At 41.3% G+C, this 20,438-nt stretch overlaps 1 long non-coding RNA gene across 1 annotated transcript in view; it reads left to right on the forward strand.

Annotated features, from left to right (window-relative positions):
• The window catches only part of LOC135220737 (uncharacterized), a 221,278-nt gene that overhangs the window by 51,167 nt on the left and 149,673 nt on the right, over positions 1-20,438 (forward strand). The gene's annotated exons all lie outside the window — the stretch shown is intronic.

The raw sequence follows: 20,438 nt of genomic DNA on the forward strand, positions 1-20,438 counted from the left end.
ATGCAGCCAAAGACAGTCAACGTTGTCGTTGGTGCTTGCTTTAAAGTGGTTCTTGTTACTGTAATATAAAAAAAAACTGGGCTAGATATAATAAAATTTAATAATACTCTGTATTATATACTATAAGCAGTCCCCCGGGTTACGACGGGGGTTCCGTTCTTGAGACGCATTATAACCCGAAAATTGTCATAAGCCGGAACAACATAAAAAATCCTAAGAAAACCTTACTTTTAATGCTTTGGGTGCATTCAAAACTATTTAAACCATTCTTATTGCATTTTTCATCCAAAAAACCTTCAAATATTGATTATTTTGCATTTTTTGGTGTCATATTTCTTCTGCCAGATGAGCATTGTAGGCGTCGTAACCCTGGAAATAATTTCTGATGAATATAATTGAAAAGCACCTTAACCTCGGAACATCGTAAGCCGAACCCGTCGTAACTCGGGGACTGCCTGTATTTAGTAACTTATCAGGTCTGGGAGTACTATTTTTTTTATCTTGAGGGGGAGAGAGAGCATTATCATCTTCAAATGTGCAATATTTCGAATAAAAATAGTCAAATTCCTTAGAATATAGAAATTTTTGTACTTTGATGGCATTCAGAAATATTTTATTTCTTTTAATTCAGCTAAAAGAATAGAATTTACTGCAAGATGCTGCTGTTAAACATAGATTTCTGTGATTTGATGTATTACATATACCTCTCAAATTGTTGAATTATTTTTTCTATACATGTAGCCTAAGTCAAGTTCTACAAGGTAATGCTCACATTCATGTGTATAATAGTATGTAATGTATGGAAATGTATGGTTTACTGTAGGGCATATTTAGTACAATTGCTTGTTTGCCCTAAACAGAAATTTGTGAGTACATAATAGCTTAGCTGCTATGATGGCTAACAGTAATTTTAGTTATCAAGATAATACTATGGTAATTTTGATTTGTGAAGTAGTTTCTGTTATTTAATTATTATGTTGAGAGTTCACTTTTGTTCATTTAATATGAGTCTCATACTTGAATAATGACATACCAAAGTTTTGAGTACATAATTTATCAAGTATTATATTTTGACGATAGTCTATTTTTTTTATTTTAAATCTAATTTATAGGTTCATGACATTCCTTGCAATAAGCCATTCATGGAAAATATAATGAAGCTTTGTATTTAAAAAATGTCAATACAGTAAAATTTGATGCCCTTGAAAATTGTACTGCAATCTTCTCTTTAGTTACAACTTTGTCCCACCGCTAAATACCCCTAGACTTAGCCCTTGTTGTGGAAGGGGGCCTTTGGAGAATAGCTACCTGGCTAAAGCTTTCTTGACTCCTTCCAACTCCAAATTGTCTCTTAGGGTTTTCTGAACTAACCTTTTGCTGCTAAACAATGTGGGCCACTGAAATGACAAATTTTTCATAGCTACAAACCTTCGGTCTTAACAGTAGGATAATTTTCTAGCACCTAGCTGGATCTGGTTAAATTGCAGATGAAAAGCAAGGACTCTTGTGAGATCTGGCAACGCATATGTATATTGGGTGAAAACTGGTCAAAGACCACTCACCCACACCACTGTGTTCAGTCTTTCCCAACCCAGGATGTCTCTAAGAAGACAGAGGGGCAGCACTCCTAACACAGTGAAGAGTTTTGATGGTAGATATTCTCTCACATAAAATTCAAGTATTGCAGCTGACATGGTCAAGCAAGGTGAGAGACTTGTGTCAAGTAATCATGATAATGCTGGGTCCAATGCTACTTATAGACTTGACACTCAAGGTATTGTTTATATCTCAAAGTCAGTAATGTCATGATGGACAGGAAATTACCTCAATAAGATTTAAAAACTGTCTTATAATGACTAATCTATATCCCTTACTTGTTGACAATCAATGCATGAAATTATGTTCCTCTTTATGTTCCCATATCCAAGGTTCAACAGCAAGCAAATGAATAGCTTTGGGGTCATATGATGGGGGAAAAGAATTAGACTGCATCCATTTTCACTCGCTTTTTGGGAATGATAAATGATCAAGGTTTGTGTACCTTACTTAAGCTTGAAAATCTTTTAGACAATCTAAGAATAATTTGTGGATGGTTGAAACCTATATTATGCTGTCAGAAAACTTCAGAAAGTAACAATACTTACTATAATTGATAATAAAATCATTAAAGGTACTAGACCACCATAAACAGCGTATATGGGAATAAAAAATACAATGCTTGAAGTAACAAAAATGAATTTTAGTGAGCAAAATCTATCCACAAAAATCAATGTCTGGGGAAAGTAAGGAACTCCAGTAATGTAAAATCAGATATGGTCCTAGTGGTGAAAAATGGAGCAATCATTAAAAAATAAAAAATATACACTGCAGACTGTGGAACCATGGTCCACCAAAATGTTTCAAGAGGTGGTGAACCACTGAGCTAGATCCCAAGACTACTCTTTTTTTATGGGTAGAGTATGTATGACCATGAAAGAAGCAAAATTAGAACTGACTGAAAGTAATAGTTTTCGTTGATCTATCCAAGAAATGTATTTGCAGAAAAGAAAAAATTTGAAAGGGCAAGATATAACCATAAGTGCAGAAAAGGAAAATTTTGAAGGGTGAAGAGATAAACATAAGGAAAATTTTGAAAGGGGAAGAGATAAACATACCCAAGTGCAGAAAAAGCAACAAAAACCTAACCTAAAATAAACAGTGATATTAAATCCAAGACTGAAGAACAATCTCATAATCTCAACCAAACCAACTGGTGAAGAAAACAAAATAGATTTGATTCAAATACCGTTACGTGCGAATTGGAGATCAAGTGAATCCCATGACCCTAATCTTCAACCTGAACTAAAGAAGCTTTATTAAATTTGGCCAATTTAGTCAGCAATGAAAACAAAGTAGGCATGAAAGAAAGTGCAAACAACAATGAAATTATATTGCAACTTTGCAGTAGTATAACAGAAAAGGTATCTAGAATCCAATACAGCTCTCAACATAGATATGATAAATGTTTGAACAAGCATCAGTAGAACATCACTAACAGATTGCATATGTTCAATACACTTTCAACCAAAATATTTAAGTTGCAAATTGAAACCAGAAAGTAACTAATGTCTTGCAAAATATTGGAGAAAAAATTACTGGGTAACCTACGATTAAAAGCTTGACAGTGTAATTGCTTACACAAATCAGCATACTCAGATTCTTTTGGGAGATATAAAGCATTTTATTCCAAATATAAAGACGACAAATGCATCACTTGAAAATTTCCAAGTGTTTCAAAGAAGAATAATGTATGGGTGAAGTTCAAGTACTATAGGACATAATATGGTTTTGTCTTATTTCATACGTACTTTAGTCCAATAATGCTCATTCTGTGAATTCTATATTTTTTTCCCCAAACAGTTACTTAGAAATATGGACAGGTTAACCTAGGGTTTTTGGGTATCCAAGTTTTTGTTCCCACAGGGTTGCCTAGGAATAAGGCCAGGACAACCTCAGCAGGCCAGCAGTAAGGAAGTCAGGAGTATTAACTCATGGTCTGGTAAAACTTATTACTGATAATAATGAAAATAATGAGATTGCTGTAATGTACATGGACTTTCACTTTAATGCATTATGTGTTTGATGATTTACATTATCTTATTTTATGCATACATCTTTTTCCTCAGGTAGCAAAAAAGTTTTTTTCTTTATATTTTCATTAAAATTTGTATCACACCAAGTGAATCATCACTTAATAATCAAGTATACAGATAAATAATTAACTTAACATGTAATTATTACCTCAGTGTCTTGATGACCAAGCATCAATTTAAAATATTTTTCTCAACCATATTCATTTGCTTTGTATTTATTTTTCAATCTGTCTAATATTGTAAAAAGGTTTATGTATGAAGGATTAGATTTATGATTTAGATAAGTTTTTTTTACTTCAGAAGATGAGAGGTTTTAGAATTTCTATGGAATATGAATAAAACTTTTATAATATAAACACTGGTATTTTTAATTTTTACAATAGCATACTGTACTGGTCCTTATCATCGATAATTTGCCAATAATTTACCTCTGTACTGCAGAATGCCACTGTAGCTAGCAGGGAAACATTTGCATGTATTACTAGAGAGATTTAGCAGTCTTTTTAGTTTTGTGGTCTCCACGTAAGTTTTTTATCAGCATTTACGCTGCACACACTCCAACTCTGCTGTTAACATCACAGTTTTTGAAAGTAAATTGTATTTTTCCTAACTATACAAACATGTGGTCCCTTACAATAGGAATTACTTAAAGCGAAGCTGGAACATGGCTGTTAAAATTCTTGAACAAGGTGGTTAGGCAGTATGTAAATGCCACCCAGTAGGCAGGGAGACCCACCTGCCCAGTTGTAAACATTCCCAATTTGTCTTTTGGCCCAGGTTTTATATTGAAGGGTGGCATGAGGTGGGTGGTGATGTTCAAGAGCTTTTGTTGTGTCCTGTCAGGGCTCTGCGTTGTTATCTTAAAAGGACACAGCACCTTAGGCTAGGCTGCCACAGACTTTTTGTTAGCACGGGACCCACAAAGTCATTCAGTGATGGAATGGAAAAGGAGGTGAACCTATCATCGTGCACAGAGGGATTCTGGGTCTTGGCCACGAATTCCGGGACAAATTCAAAGGACACTGACCCTCAACCTCTGGTGTGCTTCACATCATAGCTCAGACCGTGCAGCTCCCCCGCTCTCTTTGAAGATGCCAAGGCCAGGAGGATAACCATCTTGAGCATCAAGTTCCTGTCCGATGAGTGACGCAAAGGCTCATATGGACCCTTAGTGAATCTTCTCAGAACCCAGAAACATCCCACGTCAAAGGCTTGAGCTCCCCAGGAGAACTAGATTGCTCAAACCCCTTAACCAGCAATGAAAGTTCCCAGGATGAGATGTCAATACCTCTAAGGTGTAACACTAAACTCAAGGCCATCTTGTAATCTCCAATGGCAGAAACGGACAAAAGTTTCTCATCTCTGAGGAGGGTTGAAAAGTCTGCTATGTGCTGAATAGAGGTTCTGAGTGAAGAAAAGCCCTGTTTACGACACCAATCACAGTAGATCGCCCATTTGCCTTGGTAAACTGCAGAGGTCGACCTTCTGAGACTGCTGGACACATGCCCTGCTGTTCTCTGAGAAAAGCCTCTCGCTCAGAAGAGATACTTGATAGCCTCCAACCATGAAGAGACAGGGATTCTACTGACTGATGGAACCTTTCTGCATCCAGTTGACACAGGAGATGCTGCCAAGGGGGAATTTCCCTCAGAACCTCGGACAACAACGACAGCAGATCTGGAAACCATTCCGCCTGAGGCCATAGAGGGGCTACCAAAGTCATCCTGTGACCCTGTGCACTCATCAGCCAGTTCAGGACTTAACAGGTCAAACAAAACTGAGGGAAGGCATACACCTAAAGGTTGTCCCAGGGATGTTGGAACGCGTCCTCCACTAATGCTAAAGGATCTGGAACCACTGATAAGAATATCTCCAGTTTCCTGTTGAACCGGGTCACAAAAAGGTCCAGCATGGGTCTCCCCCAGACCTGGAAGAGCCTGTCTGCTACTACCTGATGAAGGGACCACTCTGTGCCTAGGATCTGATCCGGACAACTGAGTTTGTCTGCGACCACATTCTGTTTGCCTGGGATATACGTGGCCGAGAGCTCTATTGAATTGCTGACCACTCACTGGTGAACCTCGATGGTGAAGGCGTGAAGTTAACGTGAAACCAGGCCTCCCTGCTTGTTCACATAAGCGACCACCATGGTGTTGTCCGACGTGAGAACGACAGAATAACCCTCTACTTTCTCCTGAAACTCCTTCAGACCCAGAAAAGCTGCCTTCAACTCTAAGACGTTGATATGCTGCCATTTGTCCTCCAAACTCCAAACGCCTGAGGCAATGAGGCCGCCTAAATAAGACCCCCAACCTGCGAGGGAGGCATCTGAAAACAGTGGGAGAGAAATCAGAGGGACACCCTTCAAAAGATTTCGGTCGTCCAACCACCAACGAAGGTCTTCTCTCACTTTCAGTGACAGTGAAACCTTTAACAGAGGTCAGAGGTGAGTCCCCCGCCAGAGACCAGAATTCCCCCAGCCTCCATTGTAGAGACTGAAGATGAAGACGCCCATGAGGGACCAGCTTCTCCATGGAAGACAAAACTCACAGAAGAACATGCCACTGATGTGGTTCCGACAGGAAGTTGCGCGCCATCACTCGCAACTTCTCCAACCTCTGATCCAACGGGAAAACTTTTGCTACCGCCGTATCGATGACCATGCCCAGGTAGAGAATCGTTTGACTGGGTATGAGGTTTGACTTTTCCTGGTTGACCACGATGCCCAGTTCCAGACAGAACCAAAGCATAAGATATCTGTCCTGCAGCAGCTTTTCTCAGGAATCTACCAAGACCAATCAATCGTCGAGGTACCTCAGCAAATGGATCCTCTAAGCATGGGCTCAACTTGATACGAGAGAGAAGACCCTTGTGAACATTTGAGGGGCTGTTGTCAGCCCGAAGCACAGGACTTGGAACTCAAAGACCTTGTCCCCGAGAGAGAAGCGAAGGAACTTCCTGGATGTCAGATGTATAGGGATCTGGAAGTATGCGTCCCTCAAGTTTATCGACGGCATGAAGTCACCTTTCCTCACAGCTGCCAACACTGAATGCGGGGTCTCCATCTTGAACCGTGTCTTCCAGATGAAGTGATTCAAGGTGGATAAGTCGATCACAGGTCTCCAACCTCCTGATGCCTTGTGTACTTGGCCCAATGGCCCGCCAGACACCCGCCCCCCCACCCGTGGCACAGGAGAGGGAGAGGCGCCTAACCTACTGACAGCCCCCTTTACCTCTGCCCCTGTGCCCCTTCTCAGCTTAAAGGAACGGGAGCGAAAGGGACGTTGGTCCTCTGACCTAGGCTTGGACGAACATGGAAGCCCTGCCGAAACCAAACTCCTCGTCGGCCTACCAGGCAACAATCCTTGTGATTGCTGCTGAACAGGGGGAGGAGGAGGAGCCGGAGGTCTCTGAGGATGAGAGACTGACTAAAGGCGCTGTCACACTAGCGAAATTTCCGTCGACTTTTTCTGAGTTTGTCGTCGACTTTCCAAAGAAGTCGACGTCATTCCGTACTCTGGTTGTCACACACGTTCTTCTTCATACCGTGGTTGTCGTCGTCAAAACGTAAACAAACCATCTGAGCTGTGTCTTCCCGGAATGATAAAACACCTATGCTTTGTAACACAAAGCAAGCAGTGGGTCGTGCTTGCATGTGTTTAATGATGCTGCATAGAATTAAAAAGAAAAAAGTCTTTGGGTTCGGTCCTGGTTAAAAAGACGTGAAAAGTTTTATTTAAAAAAATAAGCTAGGCCTAGCCTAGATAGGCTATTCGTAACCTTGTTTACACAACCAGTCAGACTGTATTACAAATTGAGCTAGAGAAACACTGCCAAAATTTTAAAGATTTTTGTTTATATTATTTGCTAATGCAAACAAACATAAAATGAGAGCAGACCTAGGCTATATAACAATCTGATATTCACGATATAGCATGCTTATCTATGTAAAGATCTGCAAGTTCAGGAAAGTTTTCCCTGAGTCGCATAGTGATCTCTTGGTAATTTTTTCATTTAAGACCCTTTTTCATAAAACTATCATGCTTATGGTCCCATAAGCATCGTCTCTCCCCCATATCTTCGACCAAAAACTGTTCTGGCAGTCTTGTCCACTGTACCAAGAACTTCATCCTGCATCTGATGACTTGAAATGCATGCTCTCCGAGAGAGAAACAAACAATAAAGTCGACGGTAGCGATTGGTTGAATTCGATCGGTACCGTTTTCCAAATTCGTGACGACGACACCAGAAAGTCGTCGTCTAAACATGAAAAGTCGACGTCAAATTCAAAAGTCAGCGGAAATTTCGCTAGTGTGACAGCGCCTTTAGACACAGCCTGGTGCACTAATCTGTCCTTGGTGTCAGCCCAGCGCCAGTCTATCGCATCCTGTAGCTCAGTCCGAGGTAACAGAAATTGTGATTCCAAAAGATCTCCATTCCTCAGTGCCAGCAAAGACTCAGCATCAACTGATCTTTCCATCGGATAAAGCCACAGCTCTTCTAATCAGGAGAAGGTTAGCCCATAAATTTACAGGTGAGCAAGATACGAAAACGCCTTGCCTCCGGACTGCAAACTGGCAAGAGAGGAAGCACTCACCAACCCCTCTGGGGACCTTTCAGAAGCTATCTTGGCAATGACTGCCGACCAGAAGTCCAGCTAAGAAACCATTTGCAACATGGAGGCTGCCATAGACTCCGACGCTGAGGCATCCTGTGGAGACAAGGACAGAGCAACCGACCTCACCTGCTCCAAAGTCAACCCTGACTTCAGACAAAAGACATCCTGGGTTAAGATGATGTGACATCAAATATGCAAAGTTCGTAGCATAGTACTTCCTATGCCTCGTGAGAGGCAAGGGGGGGGGTGGGGGGGGGGGGGGGGGGGGGGGGGGGGGGGGGAGAAGGAGCAACTTGGCAAGACCCCTAGCGTGAAGCGAACCATCCCAATCTGAAACAGGCGTTAACCTTATGCAAGACCAACTGGACATGCCCTGACAAGGGAAGTTGAAACAATGACTTGGGGATCCTGTGTAGCTCCCAGCAAGGCCTCCAAGCAAGAAGGAGTGAAAGACGACCGAGCCTGAGCCCTACTCTCCAAATTTTTTTTTTGTGTGTTGGTAATTGTTTTTGCAGTGGTCTTGTGTTGTGGTTGAGTTCCTTGTTGTTGAGCTGTGGTTGTGTTCCTTGTTGTTGTGTTGTTGGATTGTGGATTTTGGTTGTTGTTGGTGTCTCCGTGACTTTGACTGGCGGACAGCAGAGGATAGCCTGGAGTATCTGGAGTTGGGTAAGTACATGTGTTTTGAGAGTTTTTTGTTTTTTTGTGTTTGTGTTTTTTGTTTCTGTGTGTAGGTAGGTCAACTTGGCAGAGCCCCTAGCGTGAAGCGAACCATCCCAATCTGAAACAGGCGTTAACCTTATGCAAGACCAACTGGACATGCCCTGACAAGGGAAGTTGAAACAATGACTTGGGGATCCTGTGTAGCTCCCAGCAAGGCCTCCAAGCAAGAAGGAGTGAAAGACGACCGAGCCTGAGCCCTACTCTCCAAATTGTTGAACCCACAAATGAGATCGACAATGGAGACCGACGACGAGAAGGATGTGCAGGCTTATCTAAAGCACCTTCCTCATGTGAATTAACAGAAGAATCAGCGGCCAAACAGCCTGAAACACCAACTAACCTGTCTGGGCTGGATCCAAGTGCCAGCTCCTGTGACGAACCAACCACAACACAAGGGACATCACTATACACTCTCCTAACTTGGCCACATATGAGTACTCGAACACTCGAGACAGAATGAGAATACCCTTGGAGTCGAACTCCTGGAAGTACCCGGGAGATGGCCAGGCAAACACTCCTGCTGCACCAACTTCGCACTCACAACCTTTGACCTCTTGACAGGCACCTTGAGATCCTTATGGCAATGAATAGGCCCTGGAGAAGGCGAAGCGGAAGCACCTGAACGTGAAGGCTGCAACACGCTCGTGACTTGATGCAGAGGACGAAGCAGCCGCTGCAGATCGCACAGGGGAAGAAACTAACATTCTTAGTAACACCAACACTCGTAGGAACACGGTGTGCTGCTCCTCACTCGCAGACGAAGAAAGGGCAAAGTCCTTAGCCTTCCAACATTTGATACGCCGATGCGGTGGAGATGGGGGAGAAGGAGAGGAAAACAGCACTGGCTCCTTACACAATCTCTTTGCAGGAGGTGGGGGTGATGCAACATGCTCGCTTCCAGTCCTCCCAGCCAACATGGCAGCAAACTTATATTCTAAAACAGAGTCCAATCTCTTAAGAACCGCCTGGCATAAAGCCTCAGACGGATCAGTAAGAGAATGGCCCAATGACACGGAGGGGAGATGTAGCGAACTGGATGGCAGAGATGACGTCACGGCAGCAATCGATATGGAGGAGTTATGGAGTTCCATTTGACAACGTCTGTGTGTGTGTGTTTGTGAGAGAGAGAGAGGGGGTAATTATTAGTGGTTGGATGGTTAACGACTGAATTGGCTGTTGGTGGGTTCTGTGTTGTCTGCTGGTGCTGTTGGAGATCAGAGTTCTGTGTTCTGAGTGAGTCTTTTTGGTCAGTCTTTAGTCAGAAGCTGTGATAATCAGTAGTGTTGGCAGCAGACTGTGGAAAGTGTTGAGGGATTGGTTAAGTTATATAGGTAGTGTGTTATTGGTTTGTTGCTGATTGTTGTTGGGTTTGATATTGGTTGCTTAAGAGTTTTTGTGCTATGAGGTTTTTGTTGAGTTGTATGTAAGTTCCTGTTGGATTATATGTGAGTTGTTGTGGTTGAGGGTTGTTGTTGGTGTTGTTAGTGGGTGTGTGTTGCTTTTTTGTTGTTGTTTTTTTTGTGTGTTGGTAATTGTTTTTGCAGTGGTCTTGTGTTGTGGTTGAGTTCCTTGTTGTTGAGCTGTGGTTGTGTTCCTTGTTGTTGTGTTGTTGGGTTGTTGGATTGTGGATTTTGGTTGTTGTTGGTGTCTCCGTGACTTTGACTGGCGGACAGCACAGGATAGCCTGGAGTATCTGGAGTTGGGTAAGTACATGTGTTTTGAGAGTTTTTTGTTTTTTTGTGTTTGTGTTTTTTGTTTCTGTGTGTAGGTAGGTCAATTGTCCTGCATATTCTGTAGTGTAAAGAGGAAAGTGTGACTGAGAGTGGGTTTGGTAGCTGGAGTGATTAGGTTTACGTTGGGGGGATTTACCCGCTTGCTATTTAAAGTTTGTGATCCCGCCACAACAATGACAACACAGACAAGTGAGGCAGAACAGCGGAGACAACTGGGAGTGACGTCATCGATGGAAGTGTCATCATAGGCGGCAATGATGTCATGGCTTCCCCTCGATCCAAACGGGAAGCAGACGCCACTGGCGGAGGGATACAAAATGGCTGACCCCATGATGCCACTAGCGGGACTGATGCCACGGCCTCCCTCTTACTCGAAGAAGTAGCAGTTGTCACTGGCGGAGCAATACAATATGGCTGACCTCAGCTACCAACGAAGATGAGGCCAGGAGGAGGGGGGAGCCTGGACAGCATGAGGAGGGGGATAGCGAGCATCCAAGAAGTGCGTCAGAAAACCCTCCAAGGAGGGTGGTCCCCGTAGCCCAAGTATCCCCAAAAGCGCTACCATTTTAGACTCCTCCGACCCTGAAATAAAAGACATTGATGAAAAAGCCTCCTCCCTCTTGGGAATCAAATTAACTCCCGAGGAAGAGGGGGCAACATCACATAAATCAGCCAGAGGGCCTCCCGATACTTCCAACGATGAATCGATGGAAGAAAAGGAAAAGGAAGGGGACAAAGGCACAACAGTAGCATGGGGTGTGACAACGGCAAGAGACGAAGCATCGGGAAGATGAGAAGAAAAACCCTCCCAAGAAGGAAGAGTAGAGACTCTACGATGCTCCCTCTTACTATAAAATAACTTCTACTGCTCTCTAGGCCATGCTCGGCATACCGTGCAGGGATTCGTTGTTGTACAAACGTTAGAGTGGCACCTACTACAAGTGACGTGTACATCCGTCGCAGCCGAAGCCAAAAAACAAGAACACGGAAAACTTGTAGTTCTGAGGCACACATGTTGACGAGGCCGAGAAGGAGCAGAAGAAGCCAAAATAACAGCTCACACACACACACACACACTCAAACACTAGCAAAAATGGGCAATGAACCAGGTAAAGGCCGAGAGAGGTCAACCACAACTCTCGTCCAGGTGGTTTTAAGAAAGACCGACGCTGTGGCGTGGGTGTGTGATCCTTGACCACTCTTCCCCCGATATATGCACGCATTGCCAGACCTCACAAGATTCCTTGCTTTCATCTGTGATTTAACAGGATCCAGCTAAGCGCTAGAAATTATCGTATTGTTAAGACCGAAGGTTTGTTTGTGTATGAACAACATACGTCTTCACTGGAAGACTGCCAAAAGCAAACTGGAAATGTTTGCATTTGGGCAGGCTAGTCTCCCCACCTACCAGATGGTAGTTACTGCCTGGTCACATTGTTCAAGAATTTTAACGGCCTTGTTTCAGCTTCACCGTAATTTCTATTGTAAAGGACAGAATGTTTGTATATTGTGTAGAAACACCTGTAAGTTCTAGTTTCTTCCTTTTCTCCTGTCAAGGTAGATGCTTTATTGATGAATTGGCATGAATTTGGATATTATTCGAATCATGCACAAAATTACAATATGGGTGGGATGGATGGCAAACCACCTAACTTAAAGCTTTTGTCACACTGTGGGTTTCAAAATAATAATACCTTATCTGCAGAGATTTGGATATAAAACAACTGTGATCTTCAGTATTCAGTATGTTACAGGGAGATAATTTCCACGAAATTTAATTATGATTTGTGGAGACTTTATAATATTAATCAAAATCTTTCAGACGCTTTGCACTACAGTAATCACAAGAGCTGCTTAACTAATTGCAGATTCCAGTACATATAGCTAATGTCTACTCATTAGATGTAAACAGCAATATACGTAAGTCCCTTAAGGTATTGGTCTTACAGTACGGAGGATAGGTGCCACACAACCCATCCCTACGAATAGCTAAGATCCATGAATACTTAAAATCCCTTAGAACTGCCTATTTTGACAGTTAAAACACAAAAAAATCCCTCTAAAAATGCTTACATACTCAAGTATTTTAATAGTTTTATCACAAAAAATGCATTTAGTCATGAAAATTATATAAAAATACAGTAATTTGTGAACAGTATTTCTTAGTGAAAAATATCACAAATAGGCAGTCCTTAGAAAAATCCGCGAATAGGCGAGTCTGCGAATAGCAGGTATTGACCATAGTTACATGCTATAATGATGTGGAAATTAATGACATTGCAAACAAATACACCCATAGTTGGCCAGCCAAGTGAGAGCTAAGAATTTTGGGTCACCCATTTGCTTAAGCTTTTATTTTAATTACTCGGGTTAAAAACCTGATAAGTGTTCAAAAAATCCTTAACTCTTACTGGACGGGAAAATGTATCAATATGCAGCTCCTTAGGCTGGGTAAACTTTGAGGTTGGCCAATTTAGGAAGAAAACACATCAATGGAAAGAGGAAGATATGCAAATGTACATGGTTAAAGAAAGAAAAAATTTCAAAAAAAAATTCCATACCTTCCACGAGAAGTTGAATATGGCTACTATTTACAACTCCATGCGGGGTGGGGCCACTTTTACAAGACAATCGTAACTTTTACCAACTTATATGTTTATTCTAATAAATTATTTTATTTTATTTTGTAAAATTATAATTACTGCTCACACAATATCAAAACATATAAGAAATAAAAGCAGTAGCAAATTCTTAGCATATTTGTTGAAAAATATTTATGTAAATTTACTGAGAACGAAGATTCAGTAACTTTTTTATATATATATGTTTTTTAATATTTCTTTGCAATTTTCTTTGTAAAATTACATTTACAACCAACATACTATCGTAAAAGACAAGAAAAAAAAAACAACGACATCCCCTTGGTATGTTTACAAGCAAATTTACAAAAAGACATCATGCGAGAGAGAAATGCAGAACATTCCCCCTTCAAGTCACAAGCACTAATGAAGTCCTGAGACGCCCACACTTGTGTAGGTCGTGATCTTAGTCGGTATAAGAGTTGTCATAAGTAAATTTATGGGGTATAAAAGTATTGGCACCTCTTTCCCGCCCGATTCTTTCCAAATCGATGGCACGTAATATTGTCTAACTACAGGATCAATCCGTCCACCACCCAAACCTGCTATTACTACTCCCGAGGATCAATCCGTCCATTAAGGGTTAATTTGTCCAGAATTTTTCAGGGTCAATTTTTTATGATGACTTCTATCTATTTAACAATAACTTGAATTTAGATTGCTATTAGAACATAAAAGGGGATGATGCTGGAAAGCATGCCTCCTTCGAGTAACTGACATGGTCAAGCAAGAATAAATATGATAATTTTATGATAAAGTTTTATGTATAGTATACTTGGTAAGTATGCATACATAAAACTATTTTATAATAAAAGTGATTTTTTTTACAAAATAAAAAGGCTTTAGATATTTAATTTAATATATATATATACTAGATATATATATATATATATATATATCTATATATATATATATATTATATATATATATGTATATAGTATATTTAATATATAGTATACTATATATAACTTATATTTCTATTATATATCTTATATTACGATAATATATATTATATATATATAAATATTAATATATACTATACTATAGATACTTACTCTATAATAAAAGTGATATTTTTTTTAAAATTTTTTTTAAAATAAAAGGCTTTATATACTATATAATATATATATATATATATATCATATATATATATATATATATATATATATATATAATATATATTATATATCTATGATTATATTATATATATATATATATATATATATATATATATATATATATTACTTACTCTGTAATTACATAGCTATTAGTTTCACTTGTTCGGCAGTTAAAATTTTGACATCTGCGGGCCGTGCTAGAACGTTTTAGGGCTGGATGACTAACCCCCACCCACTTTCAGGTGGAAAGAGAGGTACAACGTAGCAAAGAGTTTCAATTTGTTTATGCCATTATGCTTCTGTGAGGAGAGGAGGGAGGGCTCTGTTCATGTAATTACTGGGGAAGTATGTATATATATTGTAAGGACGACATTTTAACCGAGGTGTCCATCCTTCTTTTGTATATATCCTTTTATCATATATGAAAATGTACAGTAATTCACGGCCTTTCCGCCGATATATATATCACGAAAAAATTTATTCTCCACACTCAGTTATATATATATTTATAGGTGCGAGAAAGTACAATCTCTGTAGGGGCTCCATCCCTTGTGTATGTGTGCGTGACGGACACTATGTCTCCGTATGCACAGCCTCCTTATATACAGCCGTCTATGTACAATAAAGTTAGTAAGAGTTTTTCCTTGACTCAGTCTAGTCCTCACAACTGGTGACCTTCCGGATTAGGATGGTAGCAGCTCAGGCCACCTACCCCAGAAAACCTTTAACAGACTCACTATGGTCGACCAAACGCCATTAGCAGACTTGAAATAGCATGTCCTCTACAGGAGTGTTTTAGCGTTCTTCTTCATGGTTTAGCCTGCCATTTATAACATCTGTCGACCGTAAGAGTGAGATGGCAGACTTGGAGAATTCGACTCAAAATTGGGAGCTGTCCATCGCCGTCCCTTCTGGTTCCTCGAAGCCCCAACCCACGGCCTGAGCCATGCTCTCCTCAAGTGGTTCCTCGACGCCCTGACCTACACCACGATCGATGTCCTTGCATGCTGCCACTGCACTGTCGGAGCCCCATTCCGTCAAACTGCTGCCCTTCTCCTGATACAATGTCGCAGCCTGGGTCCACCACGCGGAAATCCAGTTTCGGCTTTAAGGAATCACCAGAGAGGGAACCAAGTCGGACCTGATCACCGCAGCCTTCCCAGAGGGCGTCTCCAACCACCTCGCCCCATGGATGGCAAGCCAACCCAGAGCACTGTCCTGTGAGGACCTGAAGACACAGCTGATCCAGGCCTTCTCCCTCCTGGTCCCCGAGAGAGCCGCCCACATCTTTGACCTGGTGGTCAACCCCATGATCACCAAGGACCCGAGGCTAGTCGGGTACAAGCTCCAGGGCCTGGTACTGCTGCTGGAGGTGGACCCTCAAGGCCACAGGAAGGAGGTAAGCCTCCAGAAACAGCTCTTCCTCCACCTCGCCCCTCAGGTACGCAGCCAGATCCCCATCGCGGACGACCAGGACATGGAGAGTCTGGTGGAGCAGGCTTATAGCCTGTACACTGCCACCCAGGCAGCGAAACTTTTATTATAAAAATATCATTTTTATATACGTATATGTACTTACCCAGTAATTACACAGTTGATTCCCACATTGAAGGAAGGTGGAAACTATGGACATATTTACTCCCAAAACATTATTAATTGTAATGACTTGAGAAATAGAGACTTTGCCAACATTAAAACAATGTTTGTTGTACTTTTACCTGATAAGAGAGTTACGAAGGTAAATACTGCCTTTGGTTGGTGTTCATCCTATCATATAAAGGCAAGACTGTAAGGCCTTGATGTGCCTATTACTTTAGTTGGTAACTTTGTAGGTTGGGTTCACAATTCCTCTAGGTAAACAAAACCAAATAACCAGAATAAATGTGGTCATCACTACCACCAAATGAAATATAAAAACCGTTACCCAACTATTAAAGAGACTGGAGGGTACTCCACATACACAGTACTCCCAGACTCCCGTAGAACTTGACACCCTAAGCAAGGCAAAGAGACGATAGAAAGAAAGGGAGCTTCCTATGTGTCCTTCCCAACACCACACCAACTGCGTAAAAAGGACCAAAGGTACTGCATTCATCATAAAATGTTTCAACGTCTCCTAAGTAATGTGTTGTGAACACTGACTTAACATCTCCAAAAAGTCGATTCTAAAATGGAAGTTAGAGAACAATTACTTCTGAACGCTAATGAAGTAGATACCGATCTTATTTCATGAGCTTTAATCTTGCATAAAGGTAATGACTCATCTCCTATTGAAGAGTGTGCGCTGAAATAAGGCCTCTGAGAAAAAATGTTAAAGCATTTTTAGACAGAGGGTGTGAAGGATTTTTCACTGTACACCACAGGTTATTCGATGTTCCTTGAATTCCCTTTGTCCTTTTTAAATAATGCTTAAGAGCTCTTACCAGACATAGAGTTCTACATACTTCATCTGGGTCTAGTATCTCAGTCAAACTTTTTATTGCAAAAGATCGAGGCCAAGGTTTAGTTGGAATTTCGTTCTTAGCTAGGAACTCTAGTGAGAATGAACATACTGTGTTTTTAGCTAGGAACCCTTGCAAGAACGAACACACTGTGTTCTTTTGGGTAAAACCCACTCCTGTCCAACACATGAATTTCACTAACTCTTTTCAATGTAGCTAAAGCTACTAGGAAACGTTTTCCTCATTAAATCTCTCAAGAGAAACTAACTGTAGGGGTTCGAAACGGGGCTTGACAACCATTTTAGGATTATGTCTAAGTTCCATGATACTGACGGATTGACTCCCCTTTTCCTTTAAAGTATTGAATGATTTAATTAAATCCGAAAGATCATAATTCACAGCTAAATCTGTCCCTCTGTGGCAGATTACAGAATTTAACATGGATCTGTACCCTTTAATAGCTGATGTGGAGAGATTTCTATCTTTCCTGAAGTATAGCAGAAGTCACCTATTTCTACTATAGGTGTTTGAGTAGAGGAGACACCATTATGTACTCCTGCACCAAGCTCTGAAAATTTTCCATTTTGCCTGGTAGACTTTATCTGAGGATAATCTCCTACAGCTGGCAATAGAATTCACAGCCTTTTTTTTTAAATCCCTTCTTTCTGAGCAGTCTCCTGACAGTTTGTAACCTGTCAGAGACTGAGAAAACAGGTTTTGATGGAACCGCCCGAGGTGCGGTTGTCTGAGAAGCTGTTGTTTTCTTGGTAGCAATCAGAAAATCCAACAGCAGTTCAAGTACAGTGGTCCAGAAACCATTCTTTTACTGGCCAAACAGTGCTATCAAAATCATGGAGATGTTTCTGTGCTTCTGAAATTTGTTCCGCACCTGCCTAACTGTGCTGAACAGCAGAAACACAGTCCTGTAGCATGACATTCATTGCCCATGCTAGAGGATCTGGAATCAGAGAACAAAATAACAAGAGACAGTTGTTTCCGGACATCGCAAAGAGGTCTAGTACTAGTACTGGCTTTCCCCATAACTTCCAGAGGTCCAGGCATACAAGAGGGTCTGGGGTCCACTCTGTCGGGAGAACTTACCCCTGGTGGCTTAATTCGTATGCCAGTACACTGAGCTTCCCTTGAAGGAAGCGTGTCACTACCTTTATATCATTCTGGTTTAACCAAAGAAGTTCTTCCACCTTCTGGTAAAGGGAGGAGTGGGTTCCCTCTTGATTTTTTAGGTAAGATAGTGCAGTCATATTGTCTGTGTGGACTGCTACTGTTTTTCCGGATAGCTCTGACTTGAAGAAATGAAGACCGAGGTGTATTGCCTTTAGTTCTTTGACATTTATAGCCAAGCTGTCTGTTGTATAGACCACTTCCTGGAGGCTTCCTTGCTCCCTAGATAAGCTCCCTAACTTAGAGCTGACACATCTGAGAAGAATTCTAGGCTGGGGTGTTCAGAGGGAGGCAAGATTTTCCTTTTGAAAGTCTTTCTCTGCAATCTCCCTAGAGAGACAAACTGCTCTATACTTGGATAGAGTGCTCAGGAGGCTCATCCATCTGTTGGCTGGACATTCTTTGAGAATCAAAGGCTCTTCCATTTTCTTGAGACAGGACTCTATTTTATTCATGGCTAGGAAAACCTGAAAATCCCAAGAGTTGATCATCATCCCATGATATTGAATCTCCTGAGAAGGACAAAGTTTTGAATTTTGTGCATTTATTAGCAGGCCCAATTCCTGAGCCAAATGAAGAGTTCTTACTAGATCCTCTACACATTTCTTTCGAGCTGGGCTATAGGAGCCACACGTTGAGGTAAAGGGAGATCTTTATCCACATTAGATACAACCACTTTGTAAGAGGCACTAGCACTCTAGTAAACATCTGGGGGGCTGTTGATAGCCCAAAACATGATGCAAAGAACTGATAAACCTGGCCCTTGAATACAAACCATAGATACTTTCTCGTGTCTGAGTGGATTGGACAAACCATAGATACTTTCTCATGTCTAAGTGGATTGGACAAACCATAGATACTTTCTCGAGTCTGATTGGATCGGGATGTGAAAGTATGCATCCTGCATATCTATCGTAGCCATCCACTCCCCATGGCAAATGGATGCTAGCACTGTCTGGTTTGTTTCCATTTTGAATTTTGTTTTTCGGACAAACACATTCAAGGAGCTTGCATCTAACACCGGCCTCCAACCTCCTGACAATTTGAGAACCACAAACAGTCTGTTGTAGAACCCTCAGGAATAAATGTCCTCTACTATCTTTATCACCTCTTCCTCTAAAAGCGCTGTTACTTCTTGCAATAGGACTGCAAACCTCTGAGTTTGGCAAGTACGTTGTCAATGCGACAGGCATGTTGGCTAAAGGAGGCTTCTGCACCCCTCTTTACCCATTGTTCCCAAAAAATGAAGAAATCTTGCACCTACTTGAGTTTGAAGGACTTTGTCCACATTTCTTGGTCATCGATCTAGATGATGATTTTTTTATACTTCTTGGTGTAAAGTGGGTGGTTGCACTAGGTCTAAAACTCATCCTCTGTCTGCCACTCCGAAACAGATACGTCTGGGGTGGTTCCAATGACCTAGTACTGAACACAGCCAGCTCCTTTAGGTGCTTAGAAGACTGACATAAAAGATCCTGTATGCTCTTTTTCTGAAAGTCGGAGGCTCTACCTATTACTGTCTCCTGCACAAACAGATGCGAACAATCCAAAGGAGAAAAAAGTTAAGCTGATCTTTAAGCAGGTGTTACTCCTTTGGGCATGAATGAGCACCAAAGGTCTCACTTCTTAAGGATTCCCATTATATAAAGAGAAGCTAATTTATGGGAGCTATCCCTGATGCCTCTACCCATACAGGAAAGCACTCTCAGCCAATTTGAAGAGAAATTCAGTAGGAGCGCTGTACTTTCCTTAATCTCCCTAGCCAAGGCAGCTAACGACCAGTCCAGAAAACTCATCACCTCAAACACCTTAAAAAAATGTTTAAGTAGATGAGCTAACTCAATAGTCGAAAACATAATCTTGGCCACATTAAAGGCTGATCTAGTTGAATCCACAAGCCCAGAGAAGTCCCCCTGGGAGGAGCCAGAGACTCCCTGAGAAAGACCTCCTGTGGCATAGAAACGGTACTTTGAATGAGATATCCTAGTAGGAGGGAAACTGAAGGCAGCTTTACCTTGTTCCCTCTTCGTTGACAGCCATTCATCAATTTCACCAAAGTCCCATTTTTGCCAAAGAAGAGAGAACCAAGTTAGGAAGTCTTGAATAGCAAGTCGAATGGGTTTCCATTAAAAAAGAAGCAGTTAGAGAGAAAAAACTGGGAAATTTCACCAGTAGGAATCTCAGCAACGAGGCATAGGTTGCAGGGGGATTGTCTGTTTCTTCTTCGTCTTCAGAGGAAATCAGAGATAAAGCCAAATCCAGTGAGTCTTGATGAGTCTAAGGCAGCTTATTAATAAGTCTCAAAATGCTATCCAGCTTAATCTGGATAGGATCCGCAAGCACTGACATATCCTG

The sequence above is a fragment of the Macrobrachium nipponense genome, chromosome 2 (genome assembly GCF_015104395.2).
Source record: "Macrobrachium nipponense isolate FS-2020 chromosome 2, ASM1510439v2, whole genome shotgun sequence".
Lineage (NCBI taxonomy): Eukaryota > Metazoa > Arthropoda > Malacostraca > Decapoda > Palaemonidae > Macrobrachium > Macrobrachium nipponense.